This window comes from Callorhinus ursinus, unplaced genomic scaffold, assembly GCF_003265705.2.
Source record: "Callorhinus ursinus isolate GAN/ISIS: 27379988/994484 unplaced genomic scaffold, GSC_fseal_2.0 scaffold35, whole genome shotgun sequence".
NCBI lineage: Eukaryota > Metazoa > Chordata > Mammalia > Carnivora > Otariidae > Callorhinus > Callorhinus ursinus.
Genome location: NW_027397097.1, coordinates 1,898,258 through 1,914,552, shown reverse-complemented (window position 1 = coordinate 1,914,552; position 16,295 = coordinate 1,898,258). Strand labels below are relative to the sequence as shown.

Here is a 16,295-nt window from a genome sequence, read left to right as displayed (position 1 = left end):
TGATATATGACTTGCAAATATTTTCTCCCATTCTGTGGGTTCTCTTTACTTTCTTGATGGTGTCCTTTGCAACACAAAGTTTTTCATTTTGGTAAGTTCAACTTATTTATTTTTTTAATTCCTTGTGCTTTTGGTGTCATATCTAAGAAACGATCATGATTTGGCCATGATTTAGGACTACGTTTTCTTCTAAAAATTTAATAGTTTTAGTTATTATATTTAGGTCATTGGTCCATTTTGAGTTAATTTTTGTATATGGTATGAGGTAGGGATCAACTTCATCCTTTTGCATGTGGCTAACTAGTTGTCTCAGCATCATTTGTTGAGAAGACCATTCATTCCCCATGTGCACCTGATTCTTCACATTGGCTCTTTTCTAAGATGGTACAATACCCCTGTTTCCCACATCATTTTCTTGAGTATCCTCACAGCTCTATAAATTTGCTGACAGAACATCAGAAAAGACCAAGAGATAGTTGGAGAACTGTATATAATACCATAAATAAGTACATAAACAAGAAAACAAATAAATAAGGCCTCAAAGCTATCTGTGAAGTTTGATACATTTATTCATTTACTCAATTCTCACGTAAGGTACTCCTGTTCTAAATGTGCAGGTCCGGGGCTAGGTATGGGGATACACAGATGAACCAGACTTTTTTCTTGCCCTTGAGAAGACAGATAAAAAATAAAATAATTCAAAAGTATGAATTTACTCAGCCCAGGGAGCCCAAGTGTTTCCACTCTACAAAAGGCAGAGATGAGATATAAAGGAAAGAAATGACTCGTTGAAGATCACAGTTGCAAAGAGTGATGCGGAAAGGGACACAGAACTTACGGGAGATATCAAAGACTGTGTTTAGGGCCTCAAATGACCAAATCAATGACTAGTCACAATGTCCTCCTAGAGTCACATTATGATTTTCATGTGGCCCAGGTACTTCTGCCTTTGTGGGCCCCTTTCTCCATTAAAAAAAAAAAAATACATACGGATATATTTTTAAATATAGTGCTCACTATTGGAGCAATACAGAGATGATTCTGTGCGAGGATGACATGCAAAAATGTATTTTACGACTGCATTGCTATAAAGATGTATAATCCAAGCTGGACTGTATTCACTTTTTTCTTCTTAAAGGAAATTAAAGACACTTTTGTGGGTCTCTGGGCACTTGTCTACTGTGCCTAATGGATAAGTCAGCCCTGGGTCCTGCCGTCTCCCCACAGCTATGGAGCAACTGTTGTCTCCCCAGCTGCCAAGTTACTTTGCTCTACTGCTTCTAAGAGTCTCTTCTCCCTGGGCCTATCTGATCAAGCAGCATGAGGTTTAAGTTCACACTAAATCTCACTGCCTAAATCCACAATAAAAAGTAGCCTCACTCTAATCATATGAGCACTATAAAGTCATCAGAAAATCACTTGACAATAATGTGTATTCTGCGTTCGGGATGGGTTTAGATACATTCATGAATAATCACACCCCCTCCCCCCAAAAAAAGAAACAGACATATCATTGACCTGCAAACACCAAAGGCATGAGAAGCATGTACCTGGCATCCTGAAAGTACCCAATAAATATGTGTTTGTTCATTCAATCACAAGACAAGCATAAAACAAAGTCTATTCCCTTATAAAACTTAACTTCTAATAAGACAGATAATAAACACGTAAATAAACATATATTTATACATATGAAATAAATTCTGGTAGTGTTATGAAGGAAAATAAAACATGGTAAGAGAAGAAAGTGAAAAGGGAGACTATTTTGTTGCTACACTATAGATACTCGTTTCCCCAAAAGGTTTCCAACAACATGAGAACCATGCTGGGTGAGACAGCCAGTAAAACTTACCCCATGTGCTATGTCTTAGTTCCTTGGGTTTTATCTCATTCCCACTTTTCACCCCAAGAAAGGGCTTTAGGGCAATGACTACCTTTCTCAGTGAAGAGAAGAGCAGTTGAGAAGAGCTAGTAATCCAGCAGAGCTATTTAATTGCTCTATGTCAATAAACAGAGAACTTCCTCTATGCTTCAATTTCCCCATATATAAAATGATGGGGTTAGCTTAGGTGATTTTTGAGCCCCTTTAAAGCTAAAATGCTGTAATAATTCACACCAAATCTGTCTAACTCCCAAGCTTTGGAGTCAGCTGTAATACCCTGGCTTTCCGAACTACCACAGTTTCCTTAGTTACCACAGAACTAAAAACAAAATGCCTTCAGTGCAGTAAGGTGTGATTTAACAGGATGCTACCAAATTAAATCAATGAAACTTTACTAAGTGACTACCATAGGCATGCATCAGAAATATCCATCAGTCAGGGAATGGCCTCTTGTCCTGGCTTCAAGTGCCTGCTAACTGCAAAGGGCCCTAAACTCTGGAACCCCATCCACCAGGGCAAACTGGCATTTCAGAGGTCCCAGCTGATCCTTCCAAGTTAGAGACTGATCAATCACGCAGCTAGAGACTTCATTCTTTCATAAAAATTAGAGATGAATAAACCCAACCTTTGCCCTTGAAGTAGTCACAGTTGGTGGGGGGCAGGGAAGGGGAGGAGACAGGACACAACAGACTATTAACCATAAAATAGTATGACCAGGATAACCACTGACATTTTAACAAAATGCTACGTAAGCACAGAGAAAGGAGAGATTAGCTATCTCCTGGACCTGGTAGGAATACAGCACACAAGGCTGGCTTCCTCCTCTATCCTGTGGGGACAGATGCTCTGGTCCACTGGGTGATTAGGATAACAAATACAGAGCACTGTGAATTGTGCAAGACTGTTGAATCACAGATCTGTACCTCTGAAACAAATAATGCAATATATGTTAAGAAAAAAAAAAAGATAGCAGGAGGGGAAGAATGAAGGGGAGTAAATCGGAGGGGGAGACAAACCGTGAGAGATGATGGACTCTGAAAAACAAACTGAGGGTTCTAGAGGGGAGGAGGGTGGGAGGATGGGTTAGCCTGGTGACGGGTATTAAAGAGGGCACGTTCTGCGTGGAGCACTGGGTGTTATGCACAAACAATGAATCATGGAACACTACATCAAAAACTAATGATGTGATGTATGGTGATTAACATAACAATAAAAAATTTAAAGAAAAAAACAAAAATAAAAGGATAACAAGTACAAAGGTTCACAGGCTCTCCATATTTGTAGCTTTCCATTTTCCTCTCATTCACATTCTTCTTCAACCCCGTAGCCTTGCCAACAATTCAAGGCCAATAAATCAAAGTGCAACCACTTCACTTTTAAAAAGGACCTCATGAATCAGCTGGGAATCATGCAGACGTTGAATCTGCTTAGGCAAACTTTAAGGCCTGATACGACAGCACACTTTGAACAGGGAAGTGAAAGTAGATGCTGGTGGTAACAACAGCTGTGGCTGCTGTCTGCCTGTCACCCCTCCCTCTCTACCATCACCAGAAAGCCAGGCCAGCTGAGTTGGGAAGGCAAGCTCATCCTCTAGGTCAGTTAAGGTGGGAAGCTTTCTAATGAAAATTTTCAAATATATTAAAAGTAGAAGGAATAGTTTAATGACCTCTCTCCCATTCAACAATTATCAAATTTGGGGGCACCTACCATTCTCTGGTTCTTCAATTCCTTTCCCATCAAATTCCTACCTCTCAGATTAGCTTCCTCCCCACCTGGCCCTCCTCTCTCACCTTTTCCTACATGCCCTCCAACCTCCCATGTACTCTATACCTTTCTACCCATTCTTTTAGGACCCAATCCAGATGCCACCTCTTCCAGAAACCCTTCCAGAGCAAAACTATCCTTTCTATGAACTCCTAAAGCTTTTATAGTCTGTTCTATTCATCTGCTCATCATATCTACCCACCTATGGAATCTCCCCTGAATTTTTTCATTGCCACACCTCAGACTTTATCCCTTGTTCTCTCCTAGACTATTGCAGTGACCTCCAAGTGATCTCCCTGAATCTAATCTTGCCAGAACAGATTCACACATAAAAGCAGCCACAGTGATTTTTCTCAGATACAAAACTGACCCCATCAGCCCTCTACTTAGACAGACTTTGATAACTTTCTATTGCCTTCGGATTAAAGCCCGAACTTCTTTGTATGACACACAAGGTACTTCATAATCTGGTCCAACTAGCTACTTATCTCACCACTTTCCACCAAATACTCCAGCCACACTGAACCACCTACCATTCTAACATGCTCTTCCCTTTTATCGCTCAGTGCTTTGGCCAGTGCCATCTTCTCTCCCTAGAATTCTTTCCTCACCTTCACTGTCTAGTTCATCTCTATTCACTCTTGAAGATGTAGCTCAAATATCACCTCCTCCATGAGACATTCTCCACTGTTATTCATTCACACATCCATTCAACAACTGTTAGATGAACATATGCTAAGTTTTAGACTGGGGATACAATGATAAATAACAGCTCTCACTCTCAAGATGCTTAGAATCTATTAGATATCCTCAGGTGGAGTGATTCCTATCCTCTTCTGAAGAAATCTGCAATTTACATATATCTCCAAGGTCACATTTATTAGTTTTTATACTTGTTTCTGAGTCTATTTCCATAACTAGACTCTAAGCATCTTGAGGTCAAGGATATTTTCTTTTTTTAAAAGCTTTGTTGAGGCAACCCCTTCAGGTCCCCTCCCTCCTTGGGAGCTTTGTACTATCACTTTTGCCATCACTCAACAAACCTTGCTTTGCTGCCCACCAAAAAAAAAAAAAAAAAAGCTTTGTTGAGGTACAGCATCCATTTTAGGTGGACAACTGAATGTTCATATACTTACAGGTTGTGCAACCATCTTATTTTATAAATCATTTCCATCACTTTAAAAACCTCATGCTCATCTGCCAACTCCCCATTCACACTCCCAGACCTAATCAACCACTAATCTACTTTATATCTCTATAGATTTGCCTTGTCTGGACCTTTCATATAAATGAAATCATACAAAATGCAGTTTTTGACTGGCTTCTTTCAAACAACGTGTTTTTTCAAGGATCATCCATGTTCTAGCATGTATCAGTATCACTCCTTTTCTTGCCAAATAATATTCCACTATGTGGATATATGTTTTATTTATCCATTTATTAGTTGATAGACATTTGTATTGTTTCTACTTGGGGGCTATTATGAATATTGCTATGAACATCTGTATATAAGCTTTTGTGTGGACATGTTTTTATTTCTCAAGTGTATGTCTCAGGAGTGGAATTACTGGGTCATCTGGTATCTCTCTGCTTAACCTTTTGAGGAACCACCAAATCATTTCCCACATCAGCTGCATCGCTTTGCATTTCCACTAGCAGCATGAGAATTCCAATTTTTCCACCTCCTTGGCAACACTTGTTATTATGTCCTTGTTATTATAGTATCATAATGGGTATCTCATTGTGGTTCTGATTTGCATTTCTCTGATGGCTAATGATGTTTAACATCTTTTCATACACTTACTGGCCATTTGTATATTTTCGTGAGAGAAAAGTCAATACAGATTGTCCAGTTTTTATTGGGTTATTTATCTTTCATTGCATTGTAAGAGTTCTTTATATATTCTGAATCCAAGTTCTTCATCAGAAAGATGATTTGCAAATATCTTCTCCCATTTAGCAATCTTACTGGATGTGAAGTGGGTCTGAGGATCGTTTGAATCTTATTCACCTTTGTATTTCATTCAAAAAACCAGCCTGGGTGCCTGGGTGGCTCAGTTGGTTAAGCGACTGCCTCTGGCTCAGGTCATGATCCTGGAGTCCCTGGATCGAGTCCCGCATCGGGCTCCCTGCTGAGCAGGGAGTCTGCTTCTCCCTCTGACCCTCCCCCCCTCTCATGTGCTTTCTCTCTCATTCTCTCTGTCTCTCAAATAAATAAATAAAAAATCTTTAAAAAAAAAAACCAAAAAACCAGCCTCGGGGTGCCTGGGTGGCTCAGTCAGTTGAGCGGTTGAGCATGTGACTCTTGACTTCGGCTCAGGTCATGATCTCAGAGTTGTGGGACTGAGCCTCACATCAGGCTCTGCAAACAGTCTGCTTGGGATTCTCCCTCTCCCTCTGCCCCCACCCCCCATTCGCACGTGCATTTTCTAAGTAAAATCTTAAAAAAAAACAAAAAACAAAGAACTAGCCTATAATCTGGTACACCGTATATATTCAATAAATGTTAGATGGATGTTACTTAACGTTAACAGCTTTGATGACAAGGAATGGGTCTTACTCATTCAGCAACCCCCTCATACTTCACACCTAGCACTGCACACAAAGCACATGCTTTGGAAATACACAGAGACTGAGTAATTCTCCCTTGAACAAACAGTGGAAATGATGTCAAACAGAATGGCCAAACAGAATTTTTCACATTTCCTCTTTTCCCCCCGAAAACTTCTACCCTGGTCCCTCCTGTTTCAATACCTGGTACCGTCAACCATGGTGTTGCCAATTAGTCAAGTTAAAGCAAAACAAATCCCAAAAACCTGAAAGTCAAGCTTGATTATTTCTCTTATACCTGATATCCAATCCACCAGCAAGTCCTGTAGGCTCTACTTAAAACATATTCTAAATTCATCCACTTTTCCCCATCATCTCTGCTATTCCACCCCCAACGCTATCATCTCTCACCTGAACTACTGCAAGCCTCCTAAGTACTCTCCTTGAATGCCCCTCTACAATTCATTTTCCTCAAAGCAGCCAGAAAGATTTTTTTTTTTTTTGTTAACAAAAACCAGCAGGGGAACGTGGGTGGCTCAGTTGGTTAAGTGCCTTTGGCTCAGGTCAGGATCTCAGGGTCTTGAGATCCAGCCCCGCCTCAGGCTCTGCTTAGGTTTCTCTTCCTCTCCCTTTCTCTGCTCCTCCCCATGCTTACTAGGGCGCTCTATGATAAATAAATCTTAAAAAAAAAAAATGCAAACCAGCTCACCTCACTCCTGTCTTTCAAACCATCCAAAATCTTTTCCCTGTACTCTCAATAAAATTCAACATGTTTAGCAGCATCTATGAGGCCTTACGGTTCTGACTCTGCCAAACTCCCTGACCTCATTGGTACGTTTTTCCTTGATTTGGACTATGATTCAGACACACTGGCTTTCACTTTGGTCCCACGACATGCCTAACTCATCCCACTGATTTGTACCTTCTCCCTCCACTTGACATACGTTTGCTTCCAAATCTTCAAATTGCTAGGTCTTCTTCATTCGGGTGTTGGTTCAAATATCACTTCATAAGCTTTTCATAACCTCTCCTAGTTGTTCTCTGTCACATCACCCTACTTTTCTCAGAGGACTTGTCACCATTTGGAGTTCTCTTTTTGTTATCTGCATGCCCCCATTAGAAAGTAAACTTCACAAGAGCAAGGACCTTGGTTGTCTTGTTCATTGCAGAGTTACTGGGACCTAGAAAAATGCCTGTCATACTGAAGGCACAAGTATTTGAAGAAAGATTGAATGAACAATGCAGATGACATATTTAATAAATGCTTGATGAATGTGTGAGTGAATGAATTAGGGAAGGGAATGGAAAGCACAAAAAAATAAGTGGAAGCATTGCTATTTAATATTTTTATAGCTGCTCACTTTTCTCCACCTTCACTGCCTTTGGTTTTGCTCAGATCCTCATTATCTCTTAGCTACTGAAGTACTCCCAACTAATTTCTTCTTTCCCTCCAAAAATAACTTCTACATTTCTATCAGACTTGATTATTCTGATATAGATCTGAACATGTTACAAGCCCAAGCTTCTCAGCATGTTATAAAGGCCTCTCCAACCTTAGAGCTCACTGTTATCCCCCTACATTTAGCCTATATTTCAGTTATACAGAAATACTTTCAGTTCCCAGAATATTCCATGTTGTTTAATACCTGCAAGCCTTTGCTTATCTTTTCAATTTGCTGTACCATTTTTCCCTACCTCACAGACTCCACCTATTGAACTCAAATTTAATTCTTAAGAACAAACTCAAGCATCTTCTCTGTTAAGTCTTTAACGATTCTCCTAAGCAGAGTTAATCACTCCCTCCTTTGGGTCACCATAGTATATAACAACACCCACTTACACTATACCACAATTATTTGTTTCCATGTCTGTCTTCCCCTACATGACTATCACCCCCCTGAGAGTAGGAGCCAGGTCTTCATCTTTGTTTCCCCTGCATAGTATTTGGCATATATAAGCACTCAATAATTGATGACCGAAGGAATGAATAAGCCTATCTTAACTCCTCAGACTGGCATTCAAAATCAACCTTATGTTGGCCCCAATCTATTTTTCTAGATCTAGCACTTAGTCCTCACCTACTTGATGATCTCCAAATACATCCTTCTTTTTCACATTTACTTAGAGGCCTTTATTCCTGAAGTTCTCTCTCGAGTGACATTTAAATCATCCATTAAGGTCCAGCTCAGAAGGCTCCCTCTCCATGAAGTCTTCCCTAACATATCAATGAGAAGGGATTTGCTTCCCCCATAGTACTTTGTTTTTTGTACTGATAAGGTAATTAGGACCTCTTAATTTTTTAAGATTTTATTTATTTATCTGACAGAGAGAGACACAACGAGAGAGGGAACTCAAGCAGGGGGAGTGGGAGAGGGAGAAGCAGGCTTCCCGCTGAGCAGGGAGCCCAATGTGGGACTCAATCCCAGGACCCCAGGACCATAACCTGAGCCAAAGGCAGATGCCTAATGACTGAGCCACCCAGGCACCCCTAGGACCTCTTATGTTATAATTATAGCCACTATCTTTCCAACTGGACTACATGTCCTATTTTCTAACAGAACTATAAGCTCCTTGAAAGCCAGAAACATGATCTAGCATCTTTTCTCTCAACCCAAGTGCCTAACACAATGCCTTGCATGAAGCAAACAGTTATCAACAAATGTTTTAGTAGTGAAGAATAGTATGCTTAAGGATTAGAGATTCCATGCCTCCATTCTTTCACATATGTGATTTCACTTACTCGGTATAAACTGGCCTCCTATTCATATGGTAAACTTTCACCCCTTCTTTAATAATCAGCCCAATGTCATATCCTCTCTTAAGTCTTCCCTAACTCTCGCAAATACACACTTACACACTCCATCCATGTACCTGTGGTACTTTGTATATAACTCCACTCATTATACTATATTGTCATTATCACTTGATGGTTTCTCCCCCACTAGACCATGAATTCTTTTGGAGCAGAGTTAGTCTCATTATCCATTTATGAATTCCCAAGACCAAACAGAGTACCTGGCATAATTAAATGCTCAATAAAGATGTGGTGAACTTTGAAAATAGTGAGTCCATGTAATAGAGCACACCAGCAGTAGAGATCATGGAATTCTATAGCCAAGTTCAAATCCTACCTCCACTTAAAACCTAGGCAATCTTAAATAAATTAAAATTACTTAGCTGTGTCTCCATTTTTCTCATCTAGAAAATGAACATATTAATAGCATTATAATAGAATTAAAAGAGCTAATGCCATGTAAAATGCTTACTATAGTGTCTGGTACACAGTATGTATTTAAAAAGTTAGCTACTGTTATCATTAGAATAGAAGAAAAAACTGTCTTGCAGGGTGCTAATTGACAGACTCAAGAGGTCAGGCTCAATCCTATGGGCAATGGGAAATAAAATGTCACTGGAATCCTCTTAAGTAACAGACATATTAAGTTATTGAGAACACCCTACTGGGAAAGGGGAAGGAGAATGGAGGGAACACAAACCTTGGCAGGCTTATGGTTATGCTCTCTGCCTCGTTCCCTGCTTCCTCTTTCCCCACTGTTTCTCCCTAGTTGTCCAGGGCCAAAAGCCCCATGGCCATAACTCAGCATTCCCTTAGGAAAGCTGCACTTTAGAGAGAACTAATGAGTTTATGTTTACCTACAGATTTTCCTCTGAGGAGCAAAAAGATAGCAACTTCAAGAATGGAAAACACAAAGAAATAAAGTGGAGATAAGGCAGGACACCAGATGGATTATCTTGGGTTGGCTTTCAGGGAGTAGGCTTTCAGGACAAATAGCCCCATGTGGATTGAGCCTACACACCCCAGAGGCATCCTCTGGCAGTGCCTGTGCTTGCATGTGCTTCCATGGGTCAAAGAGGCAAAGAAGCAGGATCTAGGAAAAGGAATGAGTACTAAAAAGCTGAAGCTACAGAAATAAGAATTCTAGCCCAATTTGAAGAATACTGCACCAGAAGTATTCAAAGAGGGAATAGGCTGACCACAGAAAAAAAAGCTCCCTACCATTAGAGGGATTTAAATACAGACTGGGAGTGATCACTTGCTGGGGACGTTCGACATGGGTGATGGACTAGATTTAAGACTCAAGTTCAATAAACATTTGAATATCTACTCTATGCTAGCCACTGTGAGAGATGAGGTGCTAGGAACACAGAGATGAAAAATGGTATGGTTGTCCCCTCCAGGAGTTCACTGCCTAATCGAGGAGATGAACAATATAACATGGTAAGTGCTGGCAGAAATCTACATAGGGTACTATGCGGCAGAGAGCAAGTCCTCAGATTCTGTGCCTATGACTCACTGGTAAGGAGCAATATGCCATTAATTACAAATGGAAATGCTTCATAAGCAGTTTAAAAGCAAATGTTATCAGGTGCTATTGTGTTACTTCAAGAACAGACAGTTAAGCATGTCAGTTAACCTTTGCTATTGAGTCGATACTTACTTCATCCTGAACAGTACCCACACCTATGAGCATTCTCATTTATGATATCTTTTTTTTTTTTAAAGCAGGCTCCAAGCCCAGCATGGAGCCCAGCATGGGGCTTGAACTCATGACCCTGAGATCAAGATCCGAGCTGAGATCAAGAGTCAGATGCTTAACTGACTGAGCCACCCAGGCGCCCCTCTCATTTATGCAATAAATATATTGATGTCTGCTATGTGCCAAGCACTGGGTAAGCTCTGAGGAATGGACAAAGAAAGACAGTCCCTGCATTCAAAGAGTTAGAACATTCCTCTTCATCTTTTCCTCCTCTTTCTCCTATCCCCCTTTATTGACCAGATGATACCTTAAATTCCTTCTGGAAGTAGATGAGTTATTAAGATATAAGCTTAATCAAAACGTGACTTGCAAAAAGCAAGAGGGGGCTGGTGATAGGAGGTGTTATGGGAAACCAAATGGGAAACACTGTCTGCAGACAGGGTATCTGCCAAAGTATGAGACGCTGACTGCATTAAAAAGTCAAAGGTTATATGTAGGCCTTTTTGTCTACAACTTCCCTACCACCATTTTTTTCTTCTCTCAACTTAATATTATTAGCACAGATTATTAACAAGAATTATACATTCATTCATTAAATCATTCACTAGTATTTACCTGATAGAAATAGTACCCGAGTACCTGACAGGAACTGTAGGAAACACAGACAGGGTAAAATACTGGGATCCAGGACTTGCAAAGCTACAAAAGATCTCTAAAACATCATCTCAGTCCAAACCTATCATTTATTTCACAGATGGAGAAGTGAGGTAGAGAGAGGCTGAAATCTTTCATGAATTCACATCTTTGTGCATTTATTGAATCATACTCTGCCAGGCACCAGGAATATAAGGATGGATAAGGCTTTCAAGGAGAACTTAATCTCGTGGGAGACAGACAAATGCACGACCCCTCAATTACCTCTGTAAATGAAGTCATATACATACAGACATGTTCAGTGTAGGACAATATTAGAAGTACACAGTACTCACACTGCCCAGAGTGGTTAAGAGCAAAGGTGCTGGAGTCGTCTTGGATTTGAACCCCAGCTCTGTCACTTACCCATCTGTATAACACTGGGCAAGTTACTTAAATTCTCTATACCTCAGTTTCCACATCTTTAGAATGGGGATAACCATAATAGCACCTACTGTAAGGTTTTCGTATTAAATTAGATAATGCATATAGAACACTCGGCACAGGACCTGGAACAGACTAAGTATCTTATTTCACCTTCAGCACTCACCTGCTGAGCCCTGGTCTCAGAATCCTCCTCAACACAGCCTTCTAAGCCATCTATTATCATTTCGCTGCCTCCAAGATAAAACAAATCTGCTATTCCTAGTCTAGAACCTAAGTGTATTGTTTACTACTCTGTTTTTTTCCCACTACACTATGCTATTACTCATTTTACATGCCTTAAAAATAATCCAAAGAAAAATGGTCAGATATTCAAACCTCAATTGCTCAATAAGACCGTGGCTTTGGCCAAAAATCTCTGAAGAAGAAAACCCCTGGAAACAAGGAACATTTATCAAACGTCTACAGGGAGAGACCCACAGGAAGAAAAACAAAAACAAAACAAAGCAAAGCAGTAATTACTACTTTGAGGAAGCAAGGATTTCCACAGCCTATCTGTTAAGGGTTTACCAGTCTAGCAGGGAAGAGGAGATAGGACACCAACTGCAACTTTCTCCTTGATGCACCCACCACATCTACTACCTAGCACAGCACCTGTGACATGTTTTTGTACTTATTTATCAGTGTTTCTCTTGTCATGCTAGTCCATGAACTCCATGAAGGCAATTATCACACCTTCTCCATCCTGGTATCCTCAAGCATAGCACAGTGCCTAGTACAAAGAAGGTGCTTCAGAAAAGGTTGATGAATTATAAATGAACACAGAGAAAACCATCAAAGGCAGGGAAAGAAGACATCAGTGTAGATCAGAATAGTTCTAAAAGTCAAGACAGCCTTGGGCTAAAACCTTAAGTACAGGTACATTTAGAAACACACAGAGGGAAAGGATAGGCATTCTAGGCAGACAGGTCAGCACCAACAAAGACCTGGCAGTAACCAGAAACATGGTGCACGGTATGTTAGAACCAGAAAGTTTTAAACATGACTTAGTCCAACAGTTCAATTCTCATGGGGATGTTGTAAACATTCTACTAAAAAAAACCATGTACTACTAAGCAGAGGAGCTGGCATATCACAAACATTCACTAACTGGTAGCCAGTATTACTATTACTCAAAAATAATAATTGTCAAACACTTAGTAGGAGCCTGTTGTATGCAAGGCAGCATGCTGAGGGAAAGAACTACAACAACGAGCAAGACAGATCTGGACTCTGCTCTCTCATTTAGCTAAGAGTCTAGTGGGGAAGACAGACAAAATAATCCTTGGTAGGCCTGGGCTAGGGGAAGTATGGGGGGTGTGGGGGGGCTGAAGGAACCAAGAGTAGGGTCATCCAATCAGTGGGCAGAAGGAAAGAGCTCCCTGATTATCAAAGTGTGTCTTGAGAAACCCAAGGGGTTCTGAGTCCCCTTAAGGACCCCAAGGCTTCAAAGCGAGATTTTGCTTGAATAAAAGGTATTGTGGCTAAACAAAGGTTTAAAAACCACCAATCTAGTTCAATCTCCTCTTTTAAGAAGAATAAAATAGGGCCCATATGAGGTAAATTATACACTTGAGACAACAAATACTTCAAGTTAGTTGTAGACTGGGATACTTGCTTTGAACTTGAGCCGGAAACTACTCACTGATCTGCATGATATCACATCATTCTGGCAGATGAACAAGCACTGGGGGTAGATGCATCCAGAATTCACAGGCACTGGCCAGGCAGGCCGGCTGGCCCTGATCGGATGTTGACATGCTTTTTCTACCCTAGGTCCCAAGCCAGCTCTCTCTGCCAAAATGATGCCTCCAATTCCTCTCTGAGGTTGGCCAGCCTCACCTTCCAGGAGGAACTCACTGGCTCCAGGAGTAGGTCTGCTTCTGGGCCACCTATCTCGTAACCATGCTTTATCCTACTAACATCCTCCAGCACCACGTGGTTTGGCAAGTTGAGAACAAGAACTGAGTTTAACCAGTTATCACAGCCTGTTTAATACCTAGCCTGAGCTGGCTAGACCCATCTCTCATCTCCCTAAATACCATTAAGCTAATCACTCTTCCCATGGGGGGGAAGGGGGGTCCAGCAGAATCAAATTATCATTAAATTAAAGGACCTATATAGAAAAACCAATATTCCTTTGGTTAATCCTTACTTTTACACCTCTCAGGAATGAAATGCTACTTCGTGTTTTGGAGATGAAACTTCTGTATATAAAGAAAGGGGTAGTTTACTTGTTTAGATAAGTCTGCAGTTTAGGTCTTCAAACTGAGGGGAAACAAGTACTTTGGAATCTGGAAAAAAAAATGGGTTTAAATCTTAGTGATACCACTTAGTAGTTGCAAGATCCTGGGCATTCTCATAATACTCTGAACCTCAACTTTCTTGATCATAAATAGGGAATACTAATAAAGTTACCGTCACAAATCAGAGACTCAAAATACTCTTTGGAATCACAGTCACTTATGAAATGTATGTATCAACTTTCACATGATATCATAAGACCATACAGTTTTAAATTACCTATCCCCAGAGCATAAAGAATGGAGAAATGGAACCAAGGTGCTCTGTATAGCATGGGCTAAGCTCAGGATAGCACAGGCGGACCTGGGTTCGAATCTGCACCTCCCAGCTCACCAACTGTGGAATCCTAGGAAAGTTACACCAATCTTTTTAGCCTCAGTCTCCTCATGTATAAAATGCAATTAATACCACCTAACTCACAGGGGTGCTATTAGTAATGAATGAGATAATGTAAGTAAAGGACTTTAAACAGAGGCTGGTTTATGGTAAGAACTCAATAAACAGTAACCTTTTCCACCAGTAGCTCATTTCCTAAACCCTCTTTTCCATACACCTCTGCAACACAAGAGAAACACTTAGCAAAGCCTAAATTACCTCAATTACTAGAGAAACAAATAATGAAAAGACAAAAGAGGAAAGAAATGAATGAACTGCTGGCTGCTATTCCAACTTATCATACTAATGGCATCTGATATTGGAAAACACAGGTACAAAATCCTGAAGAACAAAACCACAGCATGTACAACCTTCCCAAAGAAGTGGCACAGAGCACCAACTGCGGCTTAGTTAGGCTATCCATTACCATTATCTGGGCCCCACCGTAGTCTCTCTACCAAATAGAAAGGGCTACAGGGAGACAACTGTGACACCACATGCAAGTCACTACTTCTTTGTAAACCGAACCTTTATTTTTTCAGCTCAAAACCCATCTCTAACACAAAGATTTCACTGACTCCCCCCAGCAGACTCAAGTGCTTGCCCCATTGAATCTTTTACACACTTCCATTATAACAATTATCTAGCACTATAGAGCTATTTGCATGTCTCTTCCCTACACTCTAAGTTGGTAAAGATCCTGTCTTATCTTTGAATTGCCAGTGCATAACACACAGTAGACCTCATAATTACAAATTATAAGGATGGATTTCACCTTTTTCTTCACTAGTTAAGGCTGCTAAGCAACAGCTGGGTAGACTTTAGTATTACATAAACTAAGGCCTGCCAGACCAGGCCTCCGAGTTTTTGCTTGTTTAGGGGAAGGGAGCTTGAAGGGATAATTGGCTGTTCCTACTTCTCAGAGTTATTTCCTCAAACACACAAAAGACACAACCAGTCCATACAGAATTTCCAGACTACAGATTATATTCTTTCTCAGTAAATAAAACAAGTAACAGAAGTTTCTGGGACAGATGCTAGTGGGTTATATATAAAGCTGACCTCTAGGCATGACACTCTAAGTCTATAATATACTAAGTATATTATACAACTAGAAGCTCTTAAGTTCTTAAAACATAAGGAAACAAAAGCTAAGAAGCAAAAATAAAAAATGTCTTACAATCAAAACTTTAAGTTTTCTTCTCTGCTAATACTTTTGCTCTTTATCTCAATGAACCCTGATACATGTAACTGAAATTAGCCTCCCTCAAAGGAGAGCTCATGACTAACAAACCATATGTAATAACTTCAATACTATATTTACTTTTTCCAGGGCGCTTTCAAATATATCTCACTGAACCACAGCCAACTGTAATCATAGAAACTTAAAGCTGGAAGGGGCCTTGGAGGTCATTTCCACAACCACCCCATGTCACCAACCGAGTGGTATCCAAACACCTTTAGTGGTTGGGAGGTATGGGTCTAAAATGCTTCTTTTAAAAATCTCCCCCTGCTCTAACCACCTGTCGGTTACTCAGTCTCCTGCCACCTTAATGATCCCAATCAGGTAAACCAAATCTACCAAGTCATCCCACCACCAAGCAACAGTCTTGACTTCTCAAGTCCACTTCTACTCCCTTTTCTCTGAGAGAGGCCTCTCCCCCAGTCTTCCCCAGTCACCCACAAAAAACAGAGCCAGGACCTCTAAGATTCTGATCACTCAGAGATCCCCTTGGTTCCATTCCTGACGATCAATCCCCTTCCTCTATATGGTCTATATGCTGTCCTGTGCAAGGCCACAAGCACCC

The 16,295-nt window shown here is 40.5% G+C and overlaps 1 protein-coding gene across 7 annotated transcripts in view; it reads right to left on the bottom strand.

Annotated features, from left to right (window-relative positions):
• Positions 1-16,295, bottom strand: part of RNF121 (ring finger protein 121) — a 78,051-nt gene that overhangs the window by 60,314 nt on the left and 1,442 nt on the right. For 2 of the 7 annotated variants that reach the window (XM_025894093.2, XM_073879644.1), the window contains one exon: positions 14,043-14,102. The exons of 4 other annotated variants lie outside the window; for them this stretch is intronic. The gene's annotated coding sequence lies outside the window, so the exon portion shown is untranslated. Of the gene's footprint in view, positions 1-13,963; positions 14,103-16,295 lie in introns of all 7 variants that reach the window. One more of the 7 variants, XM_073879643.1, reaches the window with a different exon arrangement.